At 34.2% G+C, this 17,600-nt stretch overlaps 1 pseudogene; it reads right to left on the bottom strand.

The window, feature by feature from the left end:
* LOC115148402 (zinc finger protein 2 homolog) overlaps positions 1 to 16,028 on the bottom strand; it is a 40,543-nt pseudogene extending 24,515 nt beyond the window's left edge.
* Between the last annotated feature and the right edge of the window lie 1,572 nt (positions 16,029 to 17,600).

The following is a 17,600-nucleotide window of genomic DNA, read 5'->3' on the forward strand; positions in this document are numbered from 1 at the left end:
GAGGAACTACAGATCTCTAAAGGAACTATAGATCTCTAGGAGGAACTATAGATCTCTAGGAGGAACTATAGATCTCTAGGAGGAACTATAGATCTCTAGGAGGAACTATAGATCTCTAGGAGGAACTATAGATCTCTATGAGGAACTATAGATCTCTATGAGGAACTATTGATCTCTAGGAGGAACTATAGATCTCTGTGAGGAACTATAGATCTCTAGGAGGAACTATAGATCTCTAGGAGGAACTATAGATCTCTAGGAGGAACTATAGATCTCTAGGAGGAACTATAGATCTCTAGGAGGAACTATAGACCTCTAGGAGGAACTATAGATCTCTAGGATGAACTATAGATCTCTAGGAGGAACTATAGATCTCTGTGAGGAACTATAGATCTCTAGGAGGAACTATAGATCTCATAGATCTCTAGGAGGAACTATAGATCTCTAGGAGGAACTATAGATCTCTAGGAGGAACTATAGATCTCTAGGAGGAACTATAGATCTCTAGGAGGAACTATAGATCTCTGTTACTATCCAAACATCAGATTATGACTCAGTCACACAACTCTCATACCACAGTCACACAACTCTCATATCACTGTCACACAACTCTCATATCAGAAAATATGAAATGGGGTCCAGGTTTAAAATAATTACAGGTTTAAAATAATTACAGGTGCACCTTACTATCTTGTACTATATCATAAATGGTCTTAACTAGTAAACACAGATTCTAGTTGTCATCTAGTTCACACAGATTCTAGTTGTCATCTAGTTCACACAGATTCTAGTTGTCATCACGTTCACACAGATTCTAGTTGTCATCTCGTTCACACAGATTCTAGATATTTAACGCGAAATGACCGAACCCAGGGCATACCTGGCAGCACGTTTAAAATCATTGGAATTCACCACTTCTGAGAGTCACACAGACACTTTTCAGAATGAGGTCCTTCTTCCAATAGAGTTTAACCAGGTACCGTGTTGCACACAGAACCCACAGTCACCCTGGCCCCTCACCCCTACAGACCAATCCCCACTGTGATCAATTCAGTGTCAGGATGGCTCTAGGTCGCCCGCAACCGACCAATGATAGGTGTCTGAGTCGACTGACTCTCAGATCATCCTCCACTGACTCGGCCCTGTTTACGCCTCCAAGGTGCCCCCTCACACAGGAATACACACTCAGAGCCTCCTGACTGGGCCCTGTTTACACCTCCACACAGGAATACACACTCAGAGCCTACTGACTGGGCCCTGTTTACACCTCCACACAGGAATACACACTCAGAGCCTCCTGACTGGGCCCTGTTTACACCTCCACACAGGAATACACACTCAGAGCCTACTGACTGGGCCCTGTTTACACCTCCACACAGGAATACACACTCAGAGCCTACGAGGATTTTCTAAAAACTCCACTTTGTTTCACCTCTTTCTTTTTTTTTTAAACTACGTTGGAGATGTGGTATCCACTATATACACTATACTGATGGTATCCACTATATATACTATACTGATGGTATCCACTATATATACTATACTGATGGTATCCACTATATATACTATACTGATGGTATCCACTATATATACTATACTGATGGTATCCACTATATATACTATACTGATGGTATCCACTATATATACTATACTGATGGTATCCACTATATACTATACTGATGGTATCCACTATATATACTATACTGATGGTATCCACTATATATACTATACTGATGGTATCCACTATATACACTATACTGATGGTATCCACTATATACACTATACTGATGGTATCCACTATATACACTATACTGATGGTATCCACTATATACACTATACTGATGGTATCCACTATATATACTATACTGATGGTATCCACTATATATACTATACTGATGGTATCCACTATATATACTATACTGATGGTATCCACTATATATACTATACTGATGGTATCCACTATATATACTATACTGATGGTATCCACTATATATACTATACTGATGGTATCCACTATATATACTATACTGATGGTATCCACTATATATACTATACTGATGGTATCCACTATATATACTATACTGATGGTATCCACTATATACACTATACTGGATGGTATCCCACTATATACACTATAACTGATCGGTATCCACTATATACACTATACTGATGGTATCCACTATATACACTAATTCTGAGTGGGTATCCACCTAAGATTACTATACTGATGGTACCACTAATATATACTATAACTGATGGTTCCACTATATATACTTATAACTGCATGGTATCCACTATATACAACTATACTGATGGTAATCCACTAATATAACTATACTGATGGTATCCACTATATAGACTATACTGATGGTATCCATTATATATACTATACTGATGGTATCCACTTATATATAACTATACTGAGGAGATCCACTATATATACTATACTGATGGTATCCACTATCTATTACTATACTGATGGTAATCCACTATATATACTATACTGATGGTAATCCACTATATATACTATACTGATGGTAAATCCACTATATAGTACTATACTGATGGTATCCACTATATTACTATACTGATGGTATCCTACTGATGGATCCAATATATAACATTACTGAATGGTAGCCAACTATATAATACTATACTGATGGTATCCACTATAAATATACTATAAACTGTGATGGTATCCACTTATTACTATACTGATGGTATCCCACTATTATACTATACTGATGGTATCCACTATATATACTATACTGATGGTATCCACTATATATACTATACTGATGGTATCCACTATATATACTATAACTGATGGTATCCACTATATATACTATACTGATGGTATCCACTATATATACTATACTGATGGTATCCACTATATACACTATACTGATGGTATCCACTATATATACTATACTGATGGTATCCACTATATATACTATACTGATGGTATCCACTATATATACTATACTGATGGTATCCACTATATATACTATACTGATGGTATCCACTATATATACTATACTGATGGTATCCACTATATACTATGGTACTATACTGATGGTATCCACTATATATACTATACTGATGGTATCCACTATATATACTATACTGATGGTATCCACGATATATACTATACTGATGGTATCCACTATATATACTATACTGATGGTATCCACTATATATACTATACTGATGGTATCCACTATATATACTATACTGATGGTATCCACTATATATACTATACTGATGGTATCCACTATATATACTATACTGATGGTATCCACTATATATACTATACTGATGGTATCCACTATATATACTATACTGATGGTATCCACTATATATACTATACTGATGGTATCCACTATATATACTATACTGATGGTATCCACTATATATACTATACTGAGGTATCCACTATATATACTATACTGATGGTATCCACTATATATACTATACTGATGGTATCCACTATATACTACTATACTGATGGTATCCACTATATACTATACTGTGGTACCACTATATACTATACTGATGGTATCCACTATATATACTATACTGATGGTATCCACTATATATACTATACTGATGGTATCCACTATATATACTATACGGATGGTATCCACTATATATACTATACTGATGGTATCCACTATATATACTATACTGATGGTATCCACTATATATACTATACTGATGGTATCCACTATATATACTATACTGATGGTATCCACTATATATACTATACTGATGGTATCCACTATATATACTATACTGATGGTATCCACTATATATACTATACTGATGGTATCCACTATATATACTATACTGATGGTATCCACTATATATACTATACTGATGGTATCCACTATATATACTATACTGATGGTATCCACTATATATACTATACTGATGGTATCCACTATATATACTATACTGATGGTATCCACTATATATACTATACTGATGGTATCCACTATATATACTATACTGATGGTATCCACTATATATACTATACTGATGGTATCCACTATATATACTATACTGATTGGTAATCCACTATATACACTAGACTGATGGTATCCACTATATATACTATACTGATGGTATCCACTATATATACTATACTGATGGTATCCACTATATATACTATACTGATGGTATCCACTATATATACTATACTGATGGTATCCACTATATATACTATACTGATGGTATCCACTATATATACTATACTGATGGTATCCACTATATACACTATACTGATGGTATCCACTATATATACTATACTGATGGTATCCACTATATATACTATACTGATGGTATCCACTATATATACTATACTGATGGTATCCACTATATATACTATACTGATGGTATCCACTGATGGTATCCACTATATATACTATACTGATGGTATCCACTATATATACTATACTGATGGTATCCACTATATATACTATACTGATGGTATCCACTATATATACTATACTGATGGTATCCACTATATATACTATACTGATGGTATCCACTATATATACTATACTGATGGTAGCCACTATATATACTATACTGATGGTATCCACTATATATACTATACTGATGGTATCCACTATATATACTATACTGATGGTATCCACTATATATACTATACTGATGGTATCCACTATATACACTATACTGATGGTATCCACTATATATACTATACTGATGGTATCCACTATATATACTATACTGATGGTATCCCACTATATATACTATACTGATGGGTATCCACTATATATACTATACTGATAGTATCCACTATATATACTATACTGATGGTATCCACTATATATACTATACTGATGGTATCCACTATATATACTATACTGATGGTATCCACTATATATACTATACTGATGGTATCCACTATATACCTATACTGATGGTATCCACTATATATACTATACTGATGGTATCCACTATATACTATTATCCCTATACACTATACTGATGGTATCCATATATATACCTATACTGGATGGTATCCACTATATATACTATAACTGATGGTATCCACTATATATAACTATACTGATGGTATCCACTATAATATACCTATACTGATGTATCCACATATTGGTATCCACTATACTGATGGTATCACTATATATACTATAAAACTGATGGTATCCACTATATATACTATAACTGTATGTGGTATCCACTTATATTACTATACTGATGGTATCCACTATATATACTATACTGATGGTATCCCTATAATAGCCTATACTGAATGTTATCCACTTATATACCTATACTGATGGTATCCACTATATATACTATACTGATGGTACCACTATATATACTATACTGATGGTATCCACTAATATATCTATAACTGATGGTATCCACTATATATACTATACTGATGGTAATCCACTATAATATCTATAGCTGATGGCGTCATCCACTATATATAACCATACTGATTGTATCCACTATATATACTAATACTGAATGGTATCTCACTATATATACTATACTGATGGTAATCCACTATATACTATACTGATGGTATCCACTATATATATACTATACTGATGGTATCCACTATATATACTATACTGATGGTATCCACTATATATACTATACTGATGGTATCCACTATATATACTATACTGATGGTATCCACTATATATACTATACTGATGGTATCCACTATATATACTATACTGATGGTATCCACTATATATACTATACTGATGGTATCCACTATATATACTATACTGATGGTATCCACTATATATACTATACTGATGGTATCCACTATATATACTATACTGATGGTATCCACTATATATACTATACTGATGGTATCCACTATATATACTATACTGATGGTATCCACTATATATACTATACTGATGGTATCCACTATATATACTATACTGATGGTATCCACTATATACCTATACTGATGGTATCCACTATATACTATACTGATGGTATCCACTATATACTACTATACTGATGGTATCCACTATATATACTATACTGATGGTATCCACTATATATACTATACTGATGGTATCCACTATATATACTATACTGATGGTATCCACTATATATACTATACTGATGGTATCCACTATATATACTATACTGATGGTATCCACTATATATACTATACTGATGGTATCCACTATATATACTATACTGATGGTATCCACTATATATATACTATACTGATGGTATCCACTATATACTATACTGATGGTATCCACTATATATACTATACTGATGGTATCCACTATATACTATACTGATGGTATCCACTATATATACTATACTGATGGTATCCACTATATATACTATACTGATGGTATCCACTATATATACTATACTGATGGTATCCACTATATATACTATACTGATGGTATCCACTATATATACTATACTGATGGTATCCACTATATATACTATACTGATGGTATCCACTATATATACTATACTGATGGTATCCACTATATATACTATACTGATGGTATCCACTATATATACTATACTGATGGTATCCACTATATATACTATACTGATGGTATCCACTATATATACTATACTGATGGTATCCACTATATATACTATACTGATGGTATCCACTATATATACTATACTGATGGTATCCACTATATATACTATACTGATGGTATCCACTATATATACTATACTGATGGTATCCACTATATATACTATACTGATGGTATCCACTATATATACTATACTGATGGTATCCACTATATATACTATACTGATGGTATCCACTATATATACTATACTGATGGTATCCACTATATATACTATACTGATGGTATCCACTATATATACTATACTGATGGTATCCACTATATATACTATACTGATGGTATCCACTATATATACTATACTGATGGTATCCACTATATATACTATACTGATGGTATCCACTATATATACTATACTGATGGTATCCACTATATATACTATACTGATGGTATCCACTATATATACTATACTGATGGTATCCACTATATATACTATACTGATGGTATCCACTATATATACTATACTGATGGTATCCACTATATATACTATACTGATGGTATCCACTATATATACTATACTGATGGTATCCACTATATATACTATACTGATGGTATCCACTATATATACTATACTGATGGTATCCACTATATATACTATACTGATGGTATCCACTATATATACTATACTGATGGTATCCACTATATATACTATACTGATGGTATCCACTATATATACTATACTGATGGTATCCACTATATATACTATACTGATGGTATCCACTATATATACTATACTGATGGTATCCACTATATATACTATACTGATGGTATCCACTATATATACTATACTGATGGTATCCACTATATATACTATACTGATGGTATCCACTATATATACTATACTGATGGTATCCACTATTCTAATACTCTACTGATGGTATCCACTATATATACCTATACTGATGGTATCCACTATATACTATACTGATGGTATCCACTATATACTATACTGATGGTATCCACTATATATACTATACTGATGGTATCCACTATATATACTATACTGATGGTATCCACTATATATACTATACTGATGGTATCCACTATATATACCATACTGATGGTATCCACTATATATACTATACTGATGGTATCCACTATATATACTATACTGATGGTATCCACTATATATACTATACTGCTGGTATCCACTATATATACTATACTGATGGTATCCACTATATATACTATACTGATGGTATCCACTATATATACTATACTGATGGTATCCACTATATATACTATACTGATGGTATCCATATATATCACTATACTGATGGTATCCACTATATATACTATACTGATGGTATCCACTATATATACTATACTGATGGTATCCACTATATATACTATACTGATGGTATCCACTATATATACTATACTGATGGTATCCACTATATATACTATACTGATGGTATCCACTATATATACTATACTGATGGTATCAATATATATACTATACTGATGGTATCCACTATAATCCTACTGATGGTATACTATACTGATGGTATCCACTATATAACTATACTGATGGTATCCACTATATATAATACTGATGGTATCCACTATATACTATGAGTATCCCACTAGAACTGATGGTATCCACTATATATACTATACTGATGGTATCCACTATATATACTATACTGATGGTATCCACTATATATACTATACTGATGGTATCCACTATATATACTATACTGATGGTATCCACTATATATACTATACTGATGGTATCCACTATATATTACTATACTGATGGTATCCACTATATATACTATACTGATGGTATCCACTATATATACTATACTGATGGTATCCACTATATACTATACTGATGGTATCCACTAATATACTATACTGATGGTATCCACTATATATACTATATGATGGTATCCACTATATATACTATACTGATGGTATCCACTATATATACTATACTGATGGTATCCACTATATACTACTATACTGATGGTATCCACTATATATACTATACTGATGGTATCCACTATATATACTATACTGATGGTATCCACTATATTATATACTGATGGTATCCACTATATATACTATACTGATGGTATCCACTATATATACTATACTGGTATCCACTATATATACTATACTGATGGTATCCACTATATATACTATACTGATGGTATCCACTATATATACTATACTGATGGTATCCACTATATATACTATACTGATGGTATCCACTATATATACTATACTGATGGTTTCACTATAATACTATACTGATGGTATCCACTATATATACTATACTGATGGTATCCACTATATATACTATACTGATGGTATCCACTATATATACTATACTGATGGTATCCACTATATATACTATTCTGATGGTATCCACTATATATACCATACTGATGGTATCCACTATATATACCATACTGATGGTATCCACTATATATACTATACTGATGGTATCCACTATATACATATACTGATGGTATCCACTATATACTATACTGATGGTATCCACTATATATACTCTACTGATGGTATCCACTATGATGATCCACTATATATACTATAATGATGGTATCCACTATATATACTATATGATGGTATCCACTATATATACTATACTGATGGTATCCACTATATATACTATACTGATGGTATCCACTATATATACTATACTGATGGTATCCACTATATATACTATACTGATGGTATCCACTATATATACTATACTGATGGTATCCACTTATAATATACTATACTGATGTATCCCACTATATATACTATATGATGGTATCCACTATATATTACTATACTGATGGTATCCACTATATATTACTATCTGATGGTATCCACTATATATACCTATATGATGGTATCCACTATATATACCATTACTGATGGTATCCACTATATATACTATAATGATGGTATCCACTATATATCCTATACTGATGGTATCCACTATATATACTATACTGATGGTATCCACTATATATACTATATGATGGTATCCACTATATATTACTATACTGATGGTATCCACTATATATACTATATGATGGTATCCCACTATATATACCATACTGATGGTATCCACTATATACTATACTGATGGTATCCACTATATATACTATACTGATGGTATCCACTATATATACTATACTGATGGTATCCACTATATATACTATACTGATGTATCCACTATATATACTATATGATGGTATCCACTATATATACTATACTGATGGTATCCACTATATATACTATACTGATGGTATCCACTATATATACTATACTGATGGTATCCACTATATATACTATACTGATGGTATCCACTATATACTATACTGATGGTATCCACTATATATACTATACTGATGGTATCCACTATTATACTATACTGATGGTATCCACTATATATACTATACTGATGGTATCCACTATATATACTATACTGATGGTATCCACTATATATACTATACTGATGGTATCCACTATATATACTATACTGATGGTATCCACTATATATACTATACTGATGGTATCCACTATATATACTATACTGATGGTATCCACTATATATACTATACTGATGGTATCCACTATATATACTATACTGATGGTATCCACTATATATACTATACTGATGGTATCCACTATATATACTATACTGATGGTATCCACTATATATACTATACTGATGGTATCCACTATATATACTATACTGATGGTATCCACTATATATACTATACTGATGGTATCCACTATATATACTATACTGATGGTATCCACTATATATACTATACTGATGGTATCCACTATATATACTATACTGATGGTATCCACTATATATACTATACTGATGGTATCCACTATATATACTATACTGATGGTATCCACTATATATACTATACTGATGGTATCCACTATATATACTATACTGATGGTATCCACTATATATACTATACTGATGGTATCCACTATATATACTATACTGATGGTATCCACTATATACTATACTGATATCAGTATATACTGATGGTATCCACTATATATACTATACTGATGGTATCCACTATATATACTATACTGATGGTATCCATCCACTATATACACATTACTATACGATGGTATCCACTATATATACTATACTGATGGTATCCACTATATATACTATACTGTATGGTATCCACTATATATACTATACTGATGGTATCCACTATATATACTTACTGATGGTATCCACTATATATACCTATCTGATGGTATCCACTATATATACTCTACTGATGGTATTCCACCTCATATACTATACTGATGGTATCCACTATATATACTCTACTGATGGTATCCACTATATATACTATACTGATGGTATCCACTATATATACTATACTGATGGTATCCACTATATATACTATATGATGGATCCATATATATACTATACTGATGGTATCCACTATATATACTATACTGATGGTAATCCACTATATATAACTATACTGATGGTACCACTATAATACTATACTGATGGTATCACTATATATACTATATGATGGTATCCACTATATATACTATACTGATGGTATCCACTATATTACTATACTGATGGTATCCACTATATATACTATACTGATGGTATCACTATATATACTATACTGATGGATCCACTATATATACTATAATGATGGTATCACTATCTATACTATACTGATGGTATCCACTATATATACTATATGATGGTCTCCACTATATATACTATACTGATGGTATCCACTATATATACTATACTGCTGGTATCCACTATATATACTATACTGATGGTATCCACTATATATACTATACTGATGGTATCCACTATATATACTATACTGATGGTTATCCACTATATTAATACTATACTGATGGTATCCACTATATATACTATACTGATGGTATCCATATATATACTATACTGATGGTATCCACTATATACTACTATACTGATGGTATCCACTTATATTCACTATACTGATGGTATCCACTATATATTACTATACTGATGGTATCCACTATATATACTATACTGATGGTATCCACTATATATACTATACTGATGGATCCACTATATACTATACTGATGGTATCCACTATATATACTATACTGATGGTATCCACTAATCTACTATACTGATGGTATCCACTATACTATACTCTACTGATGGTATCCACATCTATACTATACTGATTGTCACTATAATATACTGATGGTATCCACTATATATACTATACTGATGGTATCCCCTATATATACTATACTGATGGTATCCACTATATATACTATACTGATGGTATCACTATATATACTATACTGATGGTATCCACTATATATACTATACTGAGGTATCCACTATATATACCTATACTGATGTATCCACTATATTACCTATACTGATGGTATCCACTACTATACTCTACTGATGGTATCCACTATATATACTATACTGATGGTATCCACTATATATACTATACTGATGGTATCCACTATATATACTATACTGATGGTATCCACTATATATACTATACTGATGGTATCCACTATATATGCTATACTGATGGTATCCACTATATATACTATACTGATGGTTTCCACTATATATACTATACTGATGGTATCCACTATATATACTATACTGATGGTATCCACTATATATACTATACTGATGGTATCCACTATATATACTATACTGATGGTATCCACTATATATACTTATTCTGATGGTATCCACTATATATACTATACTGATGGTATCCACTATATATACTATACTGATGGTATCCACTATATACTATCCTGATGGTATCCACTATATATACTATACTGATGGTATCCACTATATATACTTATGATGGTATCCACTATATACTATACTGATGGTATCCACTATATATACTATACTGATGGTATCCACTATATACACTATACTGATGGTATCCACTATATATACTATACTGATGGTATCCACTATATATACTATACTGATGGTATCCACTATATATACCTATACTGATGGTATCCACTATATATACTATACTGATGGTATCCACTATATATACTATACTGATGGTATCCACTATATATACTATACTGATGGTATCCACTATATATACTGATGGTATCCACTATATATACTATACTGATGGTATCCACTATATATACTATACTGATGGTATCCACTATATATACTATACTGATGGTATCCACTATATATACTATACTGATGGTATCCCACTATATGATGGTATCCAATATATACTATACTGATGGTATCCACTATATACACTATACTGATGGTATCCACTATATACACTATACTGATGGTATCCACTATATACACTATACTGATGGTATCCACTATATATACTATACTGATGGTATCCACTATATATACTATACTGATGGTATCCACTATATATACTATACTGATGGTATCCACTATATATACTATACTGATGGTATCCACTATATATACTATACTGATGGTATCCACTATATATACTATTCTGATGGTATCCACTCGGCTCGCTGCCTCTCAGATCAAAGGAGGGTCCATCTGCTCCGTTCCCGCAGTGTGGTCTCCCTGAGATCCCAAGTTAGAGGGATCCCTGGTGCACCATTTACCCAGGTCACCAGGAGCGGTCACCAAGTCAAGATTCACATCCCCATCGCCAAATGTGGTGGTTAATATCAAATGAGACAAACTTATCACACAAGTCAGAGTTATTCTTAAACTAAATCTTTATTCACTTATAAGGGAGCAGGTCAATACAACACATAAAGTCAATCAATTGGGTGCCCTATGATAATGATGGCTGGTCGACGAATCACCCCCAGATGATTCGTTGAGAGATGAATCACCCCCAGATGATTCGTTGAGAGATGAATCACCCCCAGATGATTCGTTGAGAGCCACGAGACAAAAGTACAAAGGTCTTTTACAGCCAAGATACACCCCTTTCAACCTACATGACCAACAACAGATTTATAGAACGGGTCACAAGGTTAAGATTTGTATGAAAGATACTTATAATCCTCGGCCGACAGTATCTGCTGTAAAAACAGTACTCTTTGTGTAGAGACCAGGGTCTGGACCTGGGGTCATCTCTCCCTGGTACCATATAGAACAGAAACATTAACTCATGCTCTGGAATGCGGTCTCTTTAGGTTTTATCACCCAAAAGACATTGTAAATCTCCTGTCAGTGTTTTCTCCCAGAGGCCCATCCTCAGTAGAACACACAGACACAATAGTTCTAAGAACCCTCTATTCTGTTGCATAAAACAACCATTTGAGGCAATAAAAGTATTATAACATAATCTTGCAGTTTTGCTCTCAGTGTCCACTGGAAGTTGACTAGTAACAACAACTGGGACCTAAAAGACACCCACCATGAGACCCACTAAATCTGCCCAAGAAGAGGCAAACAAAAGAAAAACCCACACCAAACTTAAAGACAGGAAGCAAACCAAAAAGGTGGAGCAACTAAAGGTGTTGACTCACCACATCTATCAAGACAACTGGAGCACTGGGCCAGACACTCTTAAATAGAACCTGGACCAGCTCAGGTGAAACACCTTCCCACTAACGAGATGGACAAGCCAGCACAGGTGTAACACATACTGACTAACGAGGTGACACCAATCAGTGCGTCCTACGTGCTAACGAGCTAGACCTGCTAACGAGCTAGACGGGCTAACGAGCTAGACGGGCTAACGAGCTAGACGGGCTAACGAGCTAAAGTCCAACCTCAAAACATAAATGGAAAAACCAAAGCCTCTAACACCTTCCCCCTTAAGACAAACATATCCTATATTTTTGTTGGACAAGTTTGCTCACCACCAACAGAAAACAACTTCCATTTCACATTTTAATGAACTACATTGCTTCACCTTCTACAATATAATCACTGGCTATCAACAATTAAAAACAAGAAAAAAACACGTATTTCTAAATAATAATATTATACAATAGTATTATTTTTCTCCTTTTTCTTTCTATAGAATCCTAAAACTCACTAGCTTCTAGAACTCAAGTCTTCCTAAAACTCACTAGCTTCTAGAACTCTCGTCCCCTTGGAACGAGCACAAACAAAATTCATCTCCAATACAGAAAAACATCCAGTCAAAATAAATAAAGATCCATGGCAACGCACTGGCTAAACGCAAAACACAAATCTTATATCGATTTGGGGGGAAACCAGGTTGAATCTGCTCTTCAAACTAACACAACAAAACAAAAAACACATGGAAATGGAGATATATTTTACCTCACTGGTTAGAGGACAACCTACGGAAGTCAGTCAGCTACATTTCGGAGTGATGCATTTAAATTTAGGGGTCGCTAAACAAAGGAACGCAACACTTATGTCATAACTCTTCGATATCATGCTAAAATCATTTGTGCGAGAGGAGGGAGATGAGGTTGCACGTCCTGTTAAAACTAACAGCTCAAAAACCACACGGAATCTGGGAATAATGTGTACATCACTGGTTAGAGGACAATTTATAGAAAACAGCTAGATACATTTTGATTCAAGTGCGTCACCAACGTGTGTAACACAACTCTTTTTTGTTAAATCTCATAAATAGTACTCTTTCAATTCAGAGCTTGTATTTTTCCATGAGGCTGATATCCATTTCATGCTGAAATCAATAGAACAGGGGGCAAACGTTTAGGGTTCTACATTGTGACACTATTAAAATATTCCTACTACAATGTTAAAACATTCTACATTGTGACATATCATTGATATCATGTAACAACCCCTTCATGTATTTTCTGGTGTTTGATCAGATGTCTTATCGGAGAATGTTCACAGCTATAAGGCTATAAGGTTTCTCTCCTGTGTGTGTTCTCTGGTGTGATACCAGATGGTCAGATCGACCAAAACTCATCCCACATTGAACACAGCTATAAGGTTTCTCTCCTGTGTGTGTTCTCTGGTGTGATATCAGGTTGCTTAGCTGAGTAAAACTGTTCCCACATTGATCACAGCTATAAGGTTTCTCTCCTGTGTGTATTCTCTGGTGTGATATCAGGTTGCTTGACATAGTAAAACTCTTCCCACATTGACCACAGCTATAAGGTTTCTCTCCTGTGTGTATTCTTTGGTGTAGAGTCAGAGAGCCAGATGCAGCAAAACTCTTCCCACAGTGACCACAGCTATAAGGTTTCTCTCCTGTGTGTATTCTCTGGTGTTGAGTCAGAGAGCTAGATGTAGTAAAACTCTTCCCACATTGATCACAGCTATAAGATTTATCTCCTGTGTGTGTTCTCTGGTGTGATATCAGGCTGCCTGACTGAGTAAAACTCCTCCCACATTGACCACAGCTATAAGGTTTCTCTCCTGTGTGCGTTCTCTGGTGCATTGTCAGATAGCTAGATTGACTAAAACTCTTCCCACATTGACCACAGATATAAGATTTCTCTCCTGTGTGCGTTCTCTGATGAATTTTAATGCCTGCTGGGGAGGTGAATCTCTTCCCACAGTCAGAGCAGCAGTGAGTTCTCTTCACTGTGGATCTCTGCAGGTGTTTATTGAGGTGTTCTGATCTGGAGAGACTCTCCTCTGCCTCTTCAGCATCACGAGGTTGTTGAGGCTCCCCAGAGGATCCACGATAGGTAAGTATCTCTCCTGTGTGAACAACAAAGTCAGACAGATGATTAAAGGCCCACAACAGCGGTAATCCATTCTAAAAGGTGATGCCAACAGCGTAGCCATGATCTTGTACAACAATTGACGTCTGTAATGAATGTTAAAATTAGTTGACAATTGTCTTAAAATGACTTCTTTTCACATTAGTAGTAACATCGATGATTGTAGGCTATAAATAAGATATTCATGTTGTTGAAATCCTAAGCAGTGTGCCAGACGACTTTTGGTCTCCAATATAGGCCCCTTTCTGTGTTTGCTAAAATTGCGGCACGAGGGCAATTTGATTGCAGAAACTCCTCCCTGCTAATGAGGAAATCGAAAGTTATGGATGTACTATATCTGCCTGGAGCAAAAATGGTGAGCAAAGATTTTAGTTTTTCACAATGTATTCTGAATGTGAATGGGGAAACTCAGGGGAGTAACCTCCATTTCCAGGTTGGTTATGAGTGCATTTCACACTACTTTGGATTATAATTGTAAGGCTCATTTGAATGTCCTGCTTAATATAATGTTTGCTACAGTATTATGAATTATGTGTAATTATTGAAGAACCGTGTTAATGACAGTATCCATTTGGGTGTTGTCAATAAAGTTAAGTTTACAGATGGGCTGTGTACAGCTGCAGCGATCGGTAAGCTGCTCAGATAGCTGATGCTTAAAGTTAGTGAGGGAGATATAAGTCTCCAACTTGATTTTTGCAATTCGTTCCAGTGATTGGCAGCAGAGAACTGGAAGGAAATGCAGCCAAAGTAGGTATTGGCTTTGGGGATGACCAGTGAGATATACCTCCTGGAGCGCGTGCTATGGGTGGGTGTTGCTATGGTGACCAGTGAGTGAAGGCGGCCTAGCAAAGACTTATAGATGACCTGGAGCCAGTGGGTTTGGCGACGAATATTTAGCGAGGGCCAGCCGATGAGAGCATACAGGTCACAGTGGTGGGTGGTATATGGGGCTTTGGTGACAAAACGGATGGAACTGTGATAGACTGCATCCAGTTTGCTGAGTCGAGTGTTGGAGGCTATTTTGAAAATGACATCGCCGAAGTCAAGGATCGGTAGGATAGTCAGTTTTACGAGAGTATGTTTGGCAGCGTGAGTGAAAGAGGCTTTGTTTGCGAAATAGGAAGCCGATTCTAGATTTAATTTTGGATTGGAGATGCTTAATATTAGTCTGGAAGGAGAGTTTGCAGTCTAGCCAGACACCTAGGTATTTTTTGTTGTCCACATATTCTAAGTCAGAAACGTCCAGAGAAGCGATG

Source organism: Salmo trutta, chromosome 15 (assembly GCF_901001165.1).
Source record: "Salmo trutta chromosome 15, fSalTru1.1, whole genome shotgun sequence".
In the NCBI taxonomy this organism is placed as follows: domain Eukaryota; kingdom Metazoa; phylum Chordata; class Actinopteri; order Salmoniformes; family Salmonidae; genus Salmo; species Salmo trutta.